Here is a 19,554-nt window from a genome sequence, read left to right as displayed (position 1 = left end):
TCAAGTTCCTTCATCCGTGATTAAAATGTGCAATTTGTTCACTAGCAGACCCTTTTCGTCTTCCCTCTACTTTCCGTATTATCATTTAATGGTATACTTCTAGACGACTTATCCTTTTGTGTAGAATCAACGTCCTTCTAATACGACCAATCAGAATACTTTTTTTTAAGTCTGCCCAAATTGCGGACCTTAATACGGTGACCACACACATTAGCGTGCTCTGTAACCGCCCTAAGCAGCTGTATGGTTTTTTTCCTCTCTCTTTCTCTCTTCCTCACCTGTCTGCACTAGTTTTACTCCCCCCCCTTCCCCCCATCAAGTCTCCTCTATTTCGGAACTCACGAAGTTGGCGAGATACCCTCTCACACTCGCTGTTGACAGTGGTATAGCTCCGCTTCCTGTGGACGGAACGGCGAAGCGGCACGCGCTTCAGAGAACGCCCTCAGAGGAAGGCAGACAGTTGTTCGGTAGCAGCGTGGGGTGCTGGCAACAGACAAGTAACCATGCGTGCTGCCGACCGTACCTCAGCTTCGGTGTGCCCAAGCAGTGTTGCTACGCGAGCCAAGCGACTGTAAGTTCGTGTATCGAGAATTGTGTCCGACGCAACACAGAATCGGATTGAGGAACACAGAACAGAGATTTCCGTACTCGCCAGATCTATGACGGAGCTTATGAAGAAGGGATCTGTATTGGATGTTACTTTCTGACAGGTAAGAATTTTCTTTATTTCTTCTTTCTCATTCTTCCTTAGACTTCGGAAAGTAGAGGTGAGATTGTTTCGGAGTAGAGGAGAAATTGTTCATTGTCGTACGCAGCCAAGTTTTCATCTTTTCCTTGTTTTCATCAGTTTTAAAAGAACTTTCAGCGAACAACAAACACATCCAACTCTTTATGCAAAATTCATTTAAATCTCCGATAGCAAATATTCTAATAAGTTTATGATAAAATAGGAATGGTGTCTAGTTTAAAAGTTATATTTGTACAAATAATTTTGTCAATAAGTTCAGCAAAAATAAGTATTTAGTTAATCTTTAGATTGAAATATGTTTTGAATATTAAGAGCAACATATGTTTCTTAATAACGATGTGTTGCCTCATAGTAATATATATGTAATCGATGCAAAAATTAAATTATTTATAAATCACTTATATATGTATATATCTAGAACAATACTATTTTTGCTAAATCATGATGTAAATTTAATTCAAATTCTGCGTTTATATATATATATATATATATATATATATATATATATATATATATATATAATATTATCATCTATTACATCGAATGAATTAAAATTATTAAATTTATTTAGAACAAACTAGAGAAATTTAACTCTCATTGTTTATAATTTCCTACTTAATAAATATGCGAGGCGCCACCTGTGAATAGATCAGTGCAGTATTATCACTGAACCGGTATCTACTTTAAGCTATCGAAAATCAGGTAGTTCGAAGGAACAACATGAACTTTTCTTCTTATCGTTCCCAATACAAATATTATCTTCTGAATCTAAATTATAACATTTTAATAATTGAACTGCAGGTGAGTTAGATAACTCTTGAATGTGTTTTATCGAGATAAGCTGTGAAAATTAATAGTATAATTATTTGTGAAAGCGTGTGTGTGTGTTCAGGAATGAGAAAGGATAATCTCGATATTCCAACTACTCGTTAAAAAAGATTATTGTATTATGAACGACAGTTTAAGACAAAATGATAAGATTGTAATATAGTTGATAGATTTGGTACTCTTTTTAATCTGCGACGTATTCATTCTCTTTTTCTTTCTTTTTTTTTTTCTTCTCTCATTCTCATTTTATAAAATTGATCCTGGACTTGTTAATTGCATGATATGATATCATACAATTAAATGATAGCTTTTGCTATATTAATTAAGCATGGGGAAACAATTAAAATTAGCATCAAAATATATGAATTCTATCCTTCGGAGAATTAAATTAAAAAATGTATTCAAAAATATAAATATTTCTTATAAAATAAATCTATAAATCCAATTACAAATCGAATTTTATTTTAAATTATTAAATTCCCTTAACTTATACAAGTTATATGTCGCCGAATTGAAGCCTTTGGCTCTTCATATATTTAATAGTTTATTAGGACACCACCTGGCAATTCTCATAGAAGGGATGTAAGTTCTGTTCGCTACAAACTTGGTATTAATTAGATCTACCTACTCACTGATGAGACCTCAATGAGGGTGGAAACCGGTGCGGGGCGGATCAGTCTTTGAGAGACTCCACTTGGAGGTAGGTTTTTGCCTGTCTCTGAGTGGGGCCACCGCTGAGATTATGGCTCTGCTTGGTGGTGGGGTGAGCCTGCCACTGGGTAGAGCCAATGTTGAGAAGTTCTTCTCGGTGACGGGGTGAGTCTGTCATCAAGTGGAACAACGCTGAGTTGGGCGATCTTTCGGGATCGTCTTATTTTTAGAGCCCGCTTCACCTATACATAAGGTTGAAACCAGTCTGGGTAGTGACCTTCTCTCATAATGTTGAACAGTAATACAGCTCCTAGGAGCTAAGTTCACATTATGGGTAAATATCAAGAATAGTGATCGGAACTTGCTCCACCTTTGCTATGAGTTGCCTCAGCTTGCACTACCTTAAGGGTCAGTTGCTGCTATCCAGGTATTTGCTTACGCTTGGAATCGCCGAACTTTATATAATTTTTATATTCGGCATGAAACTCTTTTGAGTTTCTTATTCGGTTAAGAAACAATATGGGATATAATATCCCTTAACTTATACATCGAATTTTATTGTTTATTTTTAATAAAATTATTAAAAATAAACTTTCTTTTATTTTTAAAATTAATAAAAATAAAAATAAATTTTCTTTTAAGTTTTGTTGTTTTATATATATACCCTTTATTTTATTACAAAATATTATTCTATAAATAATCAAAGCAAATTTGGTATTTGACGTATTTTTGTAATATCCGTTAATAATCCAAGTGTTGCCACATAGAAAAATAAAACATGATTAAACAGCTATTTCAAGTTAACAAAATGTAGAACAAAAATCGTAAGTTTCTTTCTTAAGTCAGGATGACCTGATCAATAACAGATGATATCCGAATAGATCGACAAAGAACATGATACGATTCTGAGTAAAAACAGTTTGAAGTAAAATGCTGTTATTGCTATTAATATTAATATATTACATAATTGTTTATATAAATAAAAAAAGTAAATAGCATTATTGATAGCAGTAACTATAATAATTAAATTCTGCTTTTTTTTTTTCGAATTTTGTGGAGCAAACTTTTAGGAGGGTTAATGAAAGGTGTATTTTATTTATTTGTTTATTGACCCATGTCATTTTTAGACCACTAGTGAAGTTATTGGATTTTTTGAAATGTTTCTTTTTGGTTGTTTCTGATTCCTGAAAATAATTGGATTCATTTACAAAAAAAACAAAACAAAAAAAAAAAACATTTGACACGTCAGTCGAACCCTCCCTTCCCCATAGAAGCTCAAGAGAGCAAAAAAGTTTGTATAAGTAAAGGGTCTCACAGTGGTGATCTCATAGCTAAAAATGAAGATTATTAACTACCTACAAATAATAAACAGTTGGACCTTACTCAAATATGTTGTCCATTGTTTGGATCACGGAGATCCAAACTATTTACCTGGACAAAGTATGCTGGCATGTTGAAGTCATACAATTTAGAATTGTCTAAAGCTAATTATTATTCTTAGAAGAGGAGGTGGAGAGAGAGAGAGAGAGAGAGAGAGAGAGAGAGAGAGAGGCTAATCCCGTTTCTTTAATCTCATATTCTATCATTCGAGTTCTCGGGCAGGTTAGTCTACATTTCGAGAATACAAAACAAACGAGTTTCCATGAGGATTAAGTTGGTTAGCATTACCACCTAAGCAAAGAAGATTATAAGACCAGTATATAATGCATGTCTGCTGAATGTGTTCTCCGGCCGGCATGCCTTCTTTGCGAGTCTTTCAACTCTTCGAATGAGTACGAGGTTGGCTAACACTCATACTTGAAAAATCCTAAAAGTTCTGCAGATTCTGTAGTGATTCGAATGTATTGTTCTCTAATCATATATTTTATAATTGTTTACAATAATATAAGTATACAGTTTCATATTTTATTAATACTAGTGAAGTTATCCATAGCTCATCATTAATAGTTATGATGCGCTATGGATAAATTAAATTATTATTATTCCACGCAGTAGCACGCACCTAAGCGAACATGAGTTTATGCACAATTTACTGTAAAAACGAGTGTATGGGTTTGCTCGTTATTCATATGATCCTGATCTAATAATAATAAATATATTTGAGCACAAGTTCAGACATTTTCCAACAGTAAATCTTCAGCTCAGTATCAACCCAACTCACAAAATGATATGTTCACATCTAAAATATCACCATAATATCTGTAATGGATGCATTTCTGAAAGATTAAATCTCTTTCTATCTCTCTCTCTCTCTCCTTACAAAATAATTATATAATGCTGTTTCGCAACATTTTTTTATTTAATAAATTGGTTATCACTGCAAAGCAATCTGTGACATTCAGAGCTAATCAACTTGATTAGGAGGCGAATGGCAGAAATACGCCTTTCTCGGCATGTTGGGAGAATGATGCATACTTTTCAATTAACATAATGAATGAATTCGTATTGATGTGTTATGCGAATAAATTTGTGCAGTAAGTGATAATTTGATTGTAGCCACTTAATTACTACCGAAAGAAGAAAATCGAAGTTTTATAAAAATCATCGGTATCACTGATAGTCATACTAGTGTACAGTTGGAATGAGAAATTCACCGCAGCGATTCTATTTATGCTCTTTAAGGAATTGCTGCTGATCATTCTATGAAACGTTTGGGGTTGGTATGTACAATCCAGTCGTTTTCGAGTCTTGATGATCTTGTGAACAAAGACTATTCATCCCACTCGCCCTCTTGACCTTTCTTTCAGCAATTGCATCAAGTGGGTAACTTCCTTAATGTTGTCCATCAAATTCTTTTTCGGTCTTCCTCTCCTTCTCACGCCTTCAACCTCCCTTAACATAACCGCATTTTCCAATGATTCATTTGCTCGTATATGTCCAAAGTACATTAAATTAGTGATCATCGACTCCAAGGAACATTCTATCTTTATGCTCTCTGAAACCTTCTTATTGGTCATTCTTGCAATCCATGTGATTCTTAATAGTCTCCTCCATGCCCATAATCCAAATGAATCCATTCGCGTTCTGTTTTTCTTCCTAATAATCCAGCTTTCACATCCATACATCACGAGAAATATCATTACTTTAACAATTATAAGTTTTGTGGAGGGAGTTATTCACATCTGCATCATTAATAATTTTTGTCAGGTTTAACATACCTTTATTCTTATGACTATCCTTCTTGTAATTTCAGCTTCACATTTACCATCATTTCTTAATCTGTACCCCAGTAAATCATAACTTGAAACGATCTCTGTTTAATTTCCCTCTATTGAATCAAGCAATCACTTTTGTTTTGCTGATGTTTAAATTGAGACCAGTTTTCTTACTCTCCTCTCCAGATCTTCTTTAGTTTCTGCTATGGGGCTTGTATAATCTGCGTAGCTTAAATTATATATTTTTCTGCCACTAATCGTAATTCCAGTTGGGATTCTTGTTAAGTTAGCCATTCTCATAATATATTCACTGTAAACATTAAAAAGATGGGGCACCAGCATACAACCCTGCCGCACCCCTTTTTCCACTCGAACACTGCACTGTTTTTCCAAAGTCTGTTTTACTGAAGCTTCTTGGTTGTCATACAGCTCTCTTATCAAGATAATTAGATGCTCAGCTATTCCCATTGTTCTCATTGCAATCCAAAGTCAGTTGTGATCCACGCAATCAAAATCTTTCTTATAATTAATAAAACAGAACAACAATTACTGAAATTCTTTTGTTCTTTCCATAATCGATCTCATGTTTGCTATCTGGTCTCTAGTTCTTCTACCTCTCCTAAAGCCTGCCTGTTCTTGTGGCATTTTTCTATTCACATAGCTCCAGCCTTTGTTGGATCACTTTCAGTATAACTTGCAAGTGAAATTAAAGCGATGGATCTATAATTCTCTCAATCTCTGGGATTTGATTTTTTAGGAATTTGGATGAATATTGATGTTTTGCAGTCACTATGCCAGTATGTTTTCTTACAAATCTGTTGACAAATTTCAGTAATATATTCACTGCTTCATCCCCAGCTGCTCTCCATAATTCCACTGACACTCCATCAACTTCAGGATAGGTTCCATTGCTGACATCACTTCGCTTTTCCTTATCATGGGTTCCTCAAATTCTCTCCTTTGAAATTCTCCTTCAATATTATTATCTTTCTTGTACAAATCCTCTACATAGTCTTTCCATTTTTTTCCACTGCTTCTTCTTCTTCCATCATTCATTTTCCAGAATTACTTTTTACAACTCCTAATCTAGTAATAAACTTTCCTGTAACTTCATTTATCTTTCTACACAGATCTTTTGTTCAACCCGTAATATTGCTCTCTTCAATTTCCTCGCACCTTTTGTTAAGATGTTTTTTTCCTTATCTTTCTTTGCCTGTCTCTGGAAATATGCACTCCGTTGTCTACCCCTTTCTTTGTTTTTGTTTCTCTTAAGTTTTATTTTCCTCTTTCCTCGCTATTTGAATAGCTTCTTCTGACAGTCATTTGCAATCGTTCTTTCTTTCTTGTTGCTTTACTTAGAGTCTTCTTTGCTTCTTCTAACACTGTACATTTTTTCCCTTCCCACTGTTCTTCTAATTCTCTTCCTGTCCTCTCCAAACGTTTTAAATTCTTTCCTACTTCTGCTTTAAGTGCTTTATTTATAGGATTTAAATCAAATCTGATACTGACTTTTTGTTTCTTCTTAGATCTTAATTTCAATTTAACTTCAGCTATCAATAATATATGATCTGTCCCACACTCTTCACCAGGGTGTTTTTGCTGCTTGTACAGCACTTCTCCGCATTCTTCTGGCAATAATATAATCTATCTGATTTCTGTATTCACTATTAGGTGAAGTCTATGTGTCCAATCTTCTTTCATGTTGTTGAAAACAAGTGTTTGCGATTAAGCAACTGTTCTCGATACAAAACTCAAACATTCTTTTTCCCCTGCCTTATTCCTCAGTCCTAAACCAAATTTTCCAGTGATGCCTCATTCTTCTTTTTTCTCCCATTTTGCATTCCAATCATCTAATATCAAAGAGAAAATCTGTTTTATGAATATTGTATACTGCTTGTTGCATGATGCTGTAAAATTTTTCGACCTCATCTTCACTTGAATCTGTAGTGGGTGCTTACACCTGTATGAATGTAACATTCACTGGAAATGCCTTTATTGTGATTAGGATTATTCTGTCTTACACTGGATTGTAACCCAAAATGTATCTATTTTCTGTCTTCTGTTCTGAATGCTACTGAATTTCTCCGAAGGTTTCATGTCCAAAGTAATACATCGTGAAATCATCGGCATCAAAGCGATCTGTTCCTGTTCATCTCAGTTCACCGATTCCTAAAATCTTAATTCGAGTTCTCATTTCTTTCTTTGCGAGTTCCAATTTTCCTTGATACATGCTTCTTACATTCCGTGTTCCTATTTTATGGAAATCAGTAAAGCGGAAGTGTCGTCTTCTGAGATTATCAGTAGTTGGAGTTCCAGAAGGCTTAGATCCATCTTTATCATTCTTGTTAATTTCATTAGAAGTTCCTTTCTTCTCCTCTCCAATAGACATTTCGATGTCTTCCAAACTGGCTGTTCCAGCATCATATCACAATAACTTAAGCTTCTGTTCATAAGATTTTCTTGGCAAATATATACAAACGTAGTTTATCATTATCTTACTTGTGTGTGTTTAGCCTACTAGGTAAGGCAAATATCTGAGAGAGAAGGGAATTTCTTCATCTCACTGCAAGAGATGAAGAAAAAATAAAATACGAAAGAAAATTGCTTGCTTAGAAGAAGAATATTTTCTTTTTCTAAGCAAGAAGGAGAAAAAGAAAGAAGATTTGGGATCAATCTAGAGATAATATAACAGATGTATATTACATGAAATAAGGCACCATCTACCCTAAGATATCTCAGGTTTTATAATATTGGATGTGAGATATTGCTATAAAATTATGTTGATAAATTAAATTCTTAATTATGAAAATTAAGAGTATAATTTCTTGAATATCTACAAATATTTCGTTTGTAGATATTCTGATTTTGTTATTGTAAAGAACTTGAAGCCATTGATAGCTTGATAAAGATTTCTAACATAAGATCTGTTGATACAATGTTTACTAATAACATGCTGAATGGGAAATCAGCCATTTCTTTTTCATTATAGTAGGATTTATTTTCATTATAGTATTTGGGATATCCCAAACGCACCAGAAATTAATATTAAAATCATATATATGAGTCATGTCTCTTGTCTCAAATGAAAAAATGATAATCAGTTTTAACCATCTTCTTTGCATAATTATGTACAAAAGCCCATTTTTCCCCGAGCAATTAATATAAGCTCGTCTTAATTGGTTTGTTAAAAAAAATTAAAATATAAAACAAAATTAGCTCTCACTTATTATAAATGTTACTTGGATAACCAGGAATAAATGTGAAGCGTTCACTAAGATGCTGTTTTGAGAGAGATTAATTGAATGTTGGAAAGAATAAAAAAAAAAAGTATATTTTTTGTTAGTTGTAATTTTAGCAGTAGCGACAGTGTTACACTTCTGAGCAGATCGTTAAGTACAGAAAAAAAAAGCGATAAATTTATTATTCTCATCGTCTTTATACAGTATGAAAACTATCATGTAGATGAAATTGGAGAAATTTGAGAAAGTCTTTTCTTGGGAAGATCTTTAGTTGAGAGGCGATATTGTCAACTGGCAGTTTACTGGAGACCTGAAGTGGCGTGAAAATTTTTTCATTTGGTTTCTAGAGCACTGTTTCCTCATAATTTATCCCTTAACACCAGAATGAGAAATATAACACTAAATGTGATATAAATTACCAAACCTTAAAGGATTCGTAGATTAAAAAAAAAGTATTCTAAATTTCATCAAAATTATTGAAAAGATGTGACAGCTGAGGAGAAGGAGAAGAACAAAAGAAACGAGTTTGTCGTTAAGTATCGCGTTTGTAATAAAAGCTGTTAGCAACTCGATACTTGACTGTCGGAATTAAGATACTGTTGTGATTCTTTATTCTAATAGAATGAATCTAATAGATTATTTAAAAAAAAATAATTGTAATAATGCAAATCTGGTTGACTGACCGGAGAGCACAAACGATTTCCAAACTTTGAATCCCATATAGATGTTTGTTAATCCAGAAAAAGCAAAGTACGTCAACCTTACATGAGTAAGATTCATTAAAACATTGTTCTACTAATCGATTTTTGATTGCAGATAGCCTTTGGTTGAAGAAAGAAAATGATAACTGCTTATAAGAAATCATGTGTTATTTCCACCTATTCCTCCGAAGAAATAACATTGCTGTTAATAGATTTTGGAATAACATATTTTAAAGAATATTAAACTAAATCTAAAAAAAATGTCTTCTTTAATATATATACAAACAAAAGTAATTTATTTTATTTAATCAACATGGTATTAAAGAATCAGCAGATAAGAAACAATTGTCACACCTTTTGTTTTCTCAGATAGAATATGATTATGTAATCGCAACAAATGCATTAAGAACTTGGAAGGAAGGAGATACGAACATCCAATACCCTTGGAGGGTAATGGATGGCAATGCTGTAGCTAATGAAGTTCTAACTGAGGCTCGGCTATTGCTGTTACCCTCCTGTCATGATCAGAGCTTTAATAGCTCAATAACACCTTATCCCTACACTGTCCTCTACAGATAACGGGGAAGATGAAAAGCATTCTTGCTTCGCCCCTTTAAGCCAGTCCTTATAAGGATTAAGGACTTAAGGAGGAGATGTAAAATAGAATCGACCGTGAGATGCGGTGATTAATACCCTTGGAGGGTAATGCATGGCAATGCTGTAGCCAATGAAGTTCTAACTGAGGCTCGGCTATTGCTGTTACCCTCCTGTCATGATCAGAGCTTTAATAGCTCAATAACACCTTATCCCTACACTGCCCTCTACAGATAACGAGGAAGACGAAAAGCATTCTTGCTTCGCCCCTTTAAGCCAGTCCTTATAAGGATTAAGGACTTAAGGATTGTTTGCTCGATTTTGAGTCGGATAGATTGAGAGAATTATCGACCGAGTGACCGGCAGGTGATATTTGTTGTAAATGTGTCCTGAACACCACGCCATTATATATCGGTGCTCCTATCCAAAAAATTCAGAGTCCTGCATAAGTGCCGGTAAGGCTTCAACTGCACGGTAAGCGTTTTTTTTTTTTTTTCAACTTTAGATACTTCACATTGATATTCATGGAAAACAGCTAAATGAGACAATATTCGATGTGGTATATAGAGAATTCATTAGACTATGTGAACTACTTAACAACAATTGGCCGGGAAAAGTGAAACTTTACGACACGTTTCCCCCGGAAAGTGTCACAGACGTTGTCGCAGAAGCTCATTCAGAATCGGTGCCTTCTACTCCTTCAGACTGTGGAAGTGCGTGCACGCAAAAAGCGAAGAGCAACAGAAGAACCGCACAAAGACAACGAAATGGAACAGGATTCTAAGGGTTCGGACCGCTATTTCTCCTAAAGAAAAGGTGCCTCCGATCATTCTTAGAGAAAAGCAGACATGGGCAGCTTTAAGATCCACAATGTCCAATCTGCACATTGGCTTCATTAAGGCCAAAGATGAAGGAATAAAGATCTAGCCAGCAACAGTGACAGACTATAGAAGGTTGACCAATGAACTGGACGACAGAGGCATCCAGTATCATACCTTTGCGCTCAGCTCCGGAAAAAACTTAAAAGTAGTCCTTCGTGGTGTCTGTGAAGACATTGACACAACAGAAATAGATGCTGACCTTAATTCTCAGGATCTGCCGCCAATCAAGTTCAGCAGAATGTACAAAGCAGACAAGACTCCCATGCCATTAGTCCTAGTAGAGATTCATAAAATTTACAAAAATATCTACAACTTAAAAACAGTCTGTGGACTCATCGTCACACCAGAACCACTCCGTAAAAGATCATCTTCTGGGCAGTGCCACAGGTGCCAGAAGTTTGGCCATGCCCAGAATCTATGTAGAGTGGGATATAGATGTTTGAAATGTGGGGACAGTTACCCAACCAATACCTGCACAAAGCCGAGGACCACCTCTGCCAAATGTGCCAACTGTAGTGGCCCTCATCCTGCGAACTACAAAGGATGTACTCAGCACCCAAAGAACAGACGAATGGAGGCAGTCAATCAGCCCTCCTCCTACAGTCCAGAGGCCCAGGCATCAAAACAGGAGACTCAGCGGCAACAGTCGGAGACCTCCAAAAATAGAGACATCCAAAAGCAAACAAGGTTATGCTGATGTGACCCGTATAAATAGACCAATACCATAACAAAATCAACCAATAGCACCTAAAAATCTAACAGCTGTTATTACAGCCTCACTAGCAAACATGCTACAAGATTTCAGCCTGTCAAACCCTACTGCAACCTCCGCTAAAGGATTTTTTCGTGAAACACAGGTCATCCTAACAGCTCTCATAAATGAATAGTAACAAACTCATTCCAGCATCTCTTCAGGTCGTTCCATGGAATGCAAATGTCCTCAAAAACAAAATTCTGGAACTCCGAGATTTCACATATAGGTATCAACCAGATGTTATATTAATCAGTGAAACTCATTTAAGACCCTCAGACATTCCTAAAATAAGGAGTTATCGCCTACAGAGAAATGATAGATTACTCTACAGAGGCGGTAGTACTGCCATCTTCATTAAAAATTACATTAAGCACCATTCTGTGAGCAACCTTTCAACCGCTAACCTTGAGATCACAGGCGTGGAAGTAGTCACCAGCTTTGCTAGCAGACTGAAAATCTACTCAGCTTACAACCTTCCCCAAAAATCTCTACTACACTCTGACCTAAATGCCATCTTATGCGTCAGAGAGCCTACCATTATTGCTGGGGATCTGAATTCCGAGCACCCTGCGTGGAATTGCACAACCACCAACAAGAATGGTTGCATCCTTTCCAATTACTTAGGATCAAGCAACGCTGTTGTGGCAGGCCCCACCGAACCAACTCATCTCAGTACGTTTGGCACTGCTGACATCATGGATATAGCTATCCTGCAGGATATCAAACTTCGATACAGCATCAGATCTATGGATGAACTATCATCCGATCACAACCCAATTTTACTACAGCTGGGAAAACAAGAATACCTGTCTCTTCCTTCTCACTCCTACATAGCATGGGAAAAACTGTCAACAGCACTCAAGGATTATATTGGACCTGTTCCTCACATACGCACAAAAGAAGAAGTAGAAACTGCAGTTACAAATCTCACACAACAAATTAATTCTGCTATAACGGTAGCTACCTCCTAAAAATCTGCCCGCAAGCCAGATCATTGCCTGAAGACATCTTAAACTTGATCAGCGACAAAAACAAAGCTAGGAAAAGATTCCGTAACACGTGTGCATCACAAGATAAAACAGCTCTAAACAGACTAAATGGAGCAGTAAGTGATGCACTCAAAGCTCATAGAGACCAAGTATGGGAAGAAAAGTTAGTCTCCATTTCATCTACTGATCACTCCATCTGGGGACTACTGAAAAATATCAGAAACAAAGACAGGTCCCTTCCACCAATATTCTCTGACCAGTGCCTTGCTCACACAGATGTAGACAAAGCAGAAGTTATAGCAAACAATTTGGAGGAGCAATGCAGGCCTTCGTATGAAAACCTTGACTTTGATCACATATATAAGATTCACAGCAAGGTCAGACACTCACTCAAACTTCCTGACACCAGCACTGACCATATTGCACTAACATCACTGCTGAGATATATGACATTATTAAAAAATTAAAGAACAAAAAAGCTCCTGGGCCGGATGGCATTACTAATCGGGTGATCAAACGTCTGCCCCGAAAAGCAGTAGTGCACGTGACCATAATTATAAATGCAATCCTAAGTCTTCACTATTTTCCTTCCACCTGGAAACTGGCCGATGTAATTTCTGTACATAAGCCAGGCAAGGATCCTCACCTGCCTCAAAATTATCGTCCAATCAGTCACATCTCCAACCTAGGCAAGATTGCGGAGAAGGTCATCCTCGCACGTCTTTAAGCCTCAATAAATGAACTACATATATCCTTCCTAAAGAGCAATTCGGTTTTCCGCAATACCACAGTACTACTCACCAAATCCACAGAATAGTGGAATACATTACTACCAGCTACAACTGGCGTCAATACACGGGAGCTGTTTTCCTTGACTCTATCCAAAACATTTAACAAAATATGGCATTTTGGATTGCTACATAAATTTATCTCAGCTGGTATCTCAATGAAATTGACAGATTTAGTTACTTCATACACGGATCACTACTGGCTCCATTTCTGTTCTCTGTATGCATGTCTGATATCCCGCACAACCCAACTGTCATCCATCATGGCCCTGTATGCAGATGACACAGCATTATTTGTTCAGATCTCTCTGACCACATTTCGTTACTAGAAAACTTCAAGAAAACCTTCTAAAATTAGAAAGATGGTTCTCCAAATGGACACTGCAATTAAATCCCCTAAAAGGTTCAGCTATTCTCTTCACAAAAAGGTCGATATCTCCTATAGGAGACATCTCATTATTCAACAGCAAAATTCCCTGGCAGACAGAAACAAAATACTTAGGTGTCATCCTCGACAAAAAATTAACTTTTAACCAACACATCAAGGCTACATGTACAAAGACATATAAAGCCATCGCTCAGATCTACCCCCTAATAAACAGAAGCAGCAAGCTAAACATCAAAATCAAACTGCTTTTATACCAGCTGACGATTCGTCCTATAGTTACTTATGCTTCTCCAGCCTGGAGCCACACCTCCACTACAAATATTATCAAATTGCAACGGGTTCAGAACAAATGCTTGAGAATGATCCTAAACGCCCCATGGTTCATCAGAAATCATCAACTTCACCGAGATACAAATATTCCTTATATCTTCTCCTTCCTACAAACTTTAGCTGCAAAGTTCTTCCTAAAGACGTCCACTCATCCCAATGATCTAGTTCAGCAAGCTGTAGCCTATGAGCCTACGGATACGGATGACATTGTTTGCATATTCACCCCATATGGTGGCAGGGATAAGAATAGCTCCACCACAAATCCATGCGTGTCGGACGCACAGTTTCGCTCTCTCAGGTTTCTTCCAGAATTTTGCTCCCGGTGAGGGGAGGGGGCTTAGATTTAGGGGGGAGTTCCCCGAGAGAGTATTTTGAGTCTCTGGGGAGGGTGTTCTCCGGCGTGGCCCGTGAGGGGCCTCGTCGGTGGATGCTTCTCCCTGGAATATGAGCGGTTCTGCTCGGTGGTGGGGTGGCCCATCACTGAGTGGAACCAATGCTGAGTTGGACGATCTTTCGGCCATAATTGAGTGGTCTAGGGATCGTTCTAATTTTTATACAGGGCTCTTCTTTGGTATCAGCTCCAAGATAAGAATATCCCTAATGTAGCTCATGCATGTCGTACGAGGCGACTAAAATTGGTACCCAGGGAGGGTAATGGATGGCAATGCTGTAGCCAATGAAGTTCTAACTGAGGCTCGGCTATTGCTGTTACCCTCCTGCCATGATCAGAGCTTTATGTAGCTCAATAACACCTTATCCTTACACTGTCCTCTACAGATAACGGGAAATATGAAAAGCATTCTTGCTTAGCCCTTTTAAGGACTTTAAGGATTGTTTGCATAGGGATTTAGCTTAGAGGTGAGGGGTAACGGATGGCAATGCTGTAGCCAATGAAGTTTTAACTGAGGTTCGGCTATTGCCGTTACCCAGCCATCACTAGAGCTTTTAGCTCAAAAACACCCCATCCACACATTTTCTTCAATGAGATGAAGGGATAAAGAGTCAAAGACTCAGTCTATCTCCCAAAAATAAAATGTTTGCATAATCCCTGGTGGTGGCCGGGATAAGAATAGCCCCACTGTAGCCCATGCATGTCGTAAGAGGCGACTAAAATGGGGACGCAGAGTTTCACTCTCTTAGGTTTCTTCCGGAATTTTGCTCCCGGTGAGGGGGGGGGGCTAAGATTTAGGGAGTGGTTTGCCCTGAGAGAGCATTTTGAGTCTCTGGGGAGGATGTTCTCCAGCGTAGTCCGTGAAGGGCCTTGTCGGTGGATGATTTTCCTTGGAATAGGAGCAGTTCTGCTCAGTGGTGGGGGAGCCCGTCATTGAGTGGAACCAACGCTGAGTAAGTACTAGGTCCATCTTCCCCCCCCCCCCCCAAAAAAAAAAAAAAAAATTGTTTGCATAGAGTGAATAAGCTATCAATTTTTCATCGACATTAAGAGAAGAAACAAAATTCGATTTTTTTTTTTTTTTCATTTTGTTTCTTTGTGTGGTTTAGATCTAGCGTCATAGTCATAAACATCATCACATATCTACTACAGGATTTCTTTTATGTGATTCAGATTTATTTGTATTCAGATTCCCTGAATACAAATAAACGTATCAGAAATAAGATTTCGAATCTAAAATTAAGAAAATTGTACAACTTTAATATAATAAATATTAGCTACACTTTTGGGCTTGTTACTTGAAATTTGGAAGTGACTAATTTACTTACATATTTTTTTAAATAATTAGTGGTATGATTTTGCTGCTCATGAGTTATTGTCTTTCTCGAATTAGAAGGGAATTTCCATTCACAATTAAAACAATAATTCCAGTGCTGACATAATATTTGACGAGTCATATACTGTGGACCAAAGCCACATTCACGGCCAAGTGTGTGTTTCTTTACCGTAAGTGGTTAGCAAGTCCTTTTATAGCACAATTTAGAACAAGGAAAACAAACTTCGTGGCTGACATTCTTTGGGTTCACCCATCGTAAAATTCTAAGCTTCACAGAGGAAGTTATTTTACTCAAGTATGCCATATAATTAATGTAACAACGCGAATTACATTTGCCCTTAGTTTTAGCACTTTCGTGAAAAGGATGCGTTTAGTTAATGGACAGGGAGACAATGAAAGTGGATTGCATTTTGTAACATCATTTAACCCCAACTAATTTCGGATTCACAGATACAATTAGACTTCAGTGCAAAAGAGCTTAATGTGACCACAATTTAATTCTCTAATTTTCAAGTGAGGTGGGATGAATGTAGCCAGATCATAAGTTAAAGAGAGATTAATAATAATTATCATTTTAATGGAAACCAAGAAAAGATATGAAAATTAGACAAAGTTCAAAACTACACTGCTAATTTTGAATCCGACGATTAAATATTTATAACCTAGAGTTTCCACAGTTTTATATTGTGGTCATTGTTTGATCACTATAAATTTTCCATCTAAATATCTGCGCTGAATAAATCGGCATTTGTACGTCTCATTATGGAATAACATTACGAAACATTTCAATTACTAATTCCCAGTTTAATCTTATATTTATTTCAAAATATAATAAATAACTAAATAAAAAAACAACCTACACATTAATATTAACATTATTACTAATTAAATATATTATGCCAAATTATGCCAAAAATGTTCAGTTAGTTCTCAAAGTTCTCAAAAGAACTGGGCGATGGACTGAGTCCTTGACTCTTTATCCCGTCATCTGAATGAAGAAAATCTGTGTGGATGGAGTGTTATTGAACTAAAAAGCTCCAGTCATGGCTGGGTAACGGCAATAGCCGAGCCTCAGTTAAAACTTCATTGGTTACAGCATTGCCATTTGTTACCCTGGAAGTCCTAAAAATCTGTGTGGATGGAGTGTTATTGAACTAAAAAGCTCCAGTCATGGCTGGGTAACGGCAATAGCCGAGCCTCAGTTAAAACTTCATTGGTTACAGCACTGCCATTTGTTACCCTGGAAGTCCTAAAAAGGACTGGTTTCATATATCCCCGACCAAATGTTCAGTTACTGATTTCATGTGTAATTTATATATAAATATGTCGGAAATAAAATAGTATTTTTACAATATTTATATTTAAATTAAGGTAAGAGCTTCTACTTAATTTTTTCCTAAAAATAAATTTTAATAGTAATTTTTCCTTTATGTTTATAAAAAATTACATCGAAGTTTAATTTAAATATATTTAATTCAATTCAAATTTGTTTATATATATATATATTGAAAACAAAGTTTAAATTTCGTTTAATGGAATTTCAAGTTACTAATTTCTTTCAAACTTTATAATTAACAATCATACATATATAACATAACACCATTAAATATAATATCTGTAATACATAATATTACTATTAAATATAAAATATTACTATTAAATATAATATAATTTAATAATACTATATTTTTATACTATATTTAAAAGACAACTGTAATTCTTATTTGGCTTATGTAGAAAGCCACTGCTATTTCAGCTTGAAAAGAAAGCAGTATGTTATCCATGAAATGGTGTTTCTACAATATCTGCATTTATATGAAAAAAAAATAATAAAGATTAAATATATGAATGTAAATTGAGCATTTTACTTTTATTGAAAACTATTGAATTAGCACGTTTCTTGCATGCTTTCATATCGTCGTTTCACTTCCCGGGTTACTATTCCAATGATAGATTACATAGATAAGAGAACAGATTGGGAAAAAAAGACAAAAGGTAATGAATTCATTCCATTAGCTTTCCAATATTGTTGAATAAACGACGTCGCTGAATCTACTACCTCTTCATCTCTTTACATAATTTTCTTCAGCATGATGTAACTACTAAAACATCAATAATATGTGTGTTCAAACATACCTGACTTGGGCAAAAACTATTGATTCATCAGAATGAGGTCTTGCCCGGTGTTTAATACCCGTTATTGATTACTCTTTCTCTTATGATGCTTTCCTAGTAGCGTAATGTCTGCACGCCAAAATGGCTGCACTGTAATAAAGAAGAATAATTTATATTTTCATTGGCTATCATTTAAGAACTACCGTTGCCAGTGTTATTATTAGCAGACAAGAAAATCACTGAAGTATAAATTTTTTTTTTTTTAAATGATTGCACGGAAAGTTAAAAGACGAAAATAAAGATAATTATCATAGAACATTGTAATCAGTAAAGGAACCATACAATGTACTCAATTATCTAAATCCTGATTATCGACGGTTAGCCGAAATGCAATCATTGCTGAAATACGAAAAATCAATAGTGTAAAAAATAGAGATATTTGGATTTTCAATAAGGATGACGTAGTGATTCTTGTAACAAACATGAAACTAACTACTGTATAGAAGTTATTAAACAATAGCGATTCTCGTAACAAACACGAAACCAACTACTTTTACTAAACAATGTATAGAAGTTATTAAACAATAGTGAGTCTCGTAAACTACTGTATAAAAATTACTAAACAATGTATAGAAGTTATTAAACAACATTTCAAATAGATGGCAGTTTCAGCTAAGATCAGTATATGCATAAACTACATAGGTATATCAAATAACTATAAAAATATTTTTTCTTATTTCTGATATTTCATAAATTTAAAAAGTATAATTGAGAATATTATAGATCCAGTTGTATTATATAGAAAACGTTCTAAATTTTTACACTATAATGATCATAAAAATAATTACATGATTATACTTTAGTATTATTATTAAAATACAACTGTAGTGTTATTATTGAGTAGAACTGCATTTCAGAATTGAGAAGAAATGTGAATTAATCAAGAATTCTAGTTTCCTTCGTACTGATAAAAATAATAATCACAATAACAACAACAAGAATGCATCACAAAACTCAGATTTAAATTCACGATATTTCGAGGACTTTAATTATTTCGAAAACAATTTAGATTGTTGAACTGGTAGGAACAATATTAGAATCAAATGCTAACAAATGTGCGATTTCGAGAATGAACAAAAGATTTGAATTCTTTTGGTGGAATGGAAGTCATCGTATCTCTCTCTCTGTCCGGAAATTAAGGGGTTAATTGCCTGCGGCGGAGATAATTATTCAGGAAGAAAATCAAGCGACGAGAAAAATAGTGATATCACAGGCCGCAAATTTTTAATTTAGCTAAACAGCTACTAACTTCATCTTTTCTTTTTCTGTAAGTTTAAATATAGCAATTAAAAAATCAGCAAAAGCCTTCTCAGAGCAAATTACACTTAAATGAGACTCTTAAAATCTGTCTCACTATCTTAATACGAACATTAATATTCTAGAAAGAAAAGTCCAAAATTAAACCCAAAAAAAACGTGTTTCGTTTATCCCTTAAATATAAATCAAAGCAGTTAGGGAGAGTAAAGCGATACAAAAACTGAAAATGTGCGCTTCGGGCACACGAAGGTCTTTAATAGCGCACCGTGACGGACACATTTAGTCCGTTAGAGGTATCAGACCGCCCCTTATAAAAACTTTAATTACTTTTCTGTTTGTGAGTTGACTT

At 35.5% G+C, this 19,554-nt stretch overlaps 1 protein-coding gene across 1 annotated transcript in view; it reads left to right on the top strand.

The window, feature by feature from the left end:
- The first annotated feature begins 465 nt into the window (after window positions 1-465).
- LOC150106473 (uncharacterized) overlaps window positions 466-19,554 on the top strand; it is a 153,531-nt gene continuing 134,442 nt past the window's right edge. The window contains exon 1 of the mRNA XM_090392465.1: window positions 466-710. The gene's annotated coding sequence lies outside the window, so the exon portion shown is untranslated. The remainder of the gene's footprint in view (window positions 711-19,554) is intronic.

This window comes from Typopeltis vanoorti, chromosome 5 (assembly GCF_054136105.1).
Source record: "Typopeltis vanoorti isolate ZY-2024b chromosome 5, IOZ_Tvanoo_1.0, whole genome shotgun sequence".
NCBI classification, from domain to species: Eukaryota; Metazoa; Arthropoda; class Arachnida; order Uropygi; family Thelyphonidae; genus Typopeltis; species Typopeltis vanoorti.
This window is presented reverse-complemented; position numbering and strand designations above follow the sequence as displayed.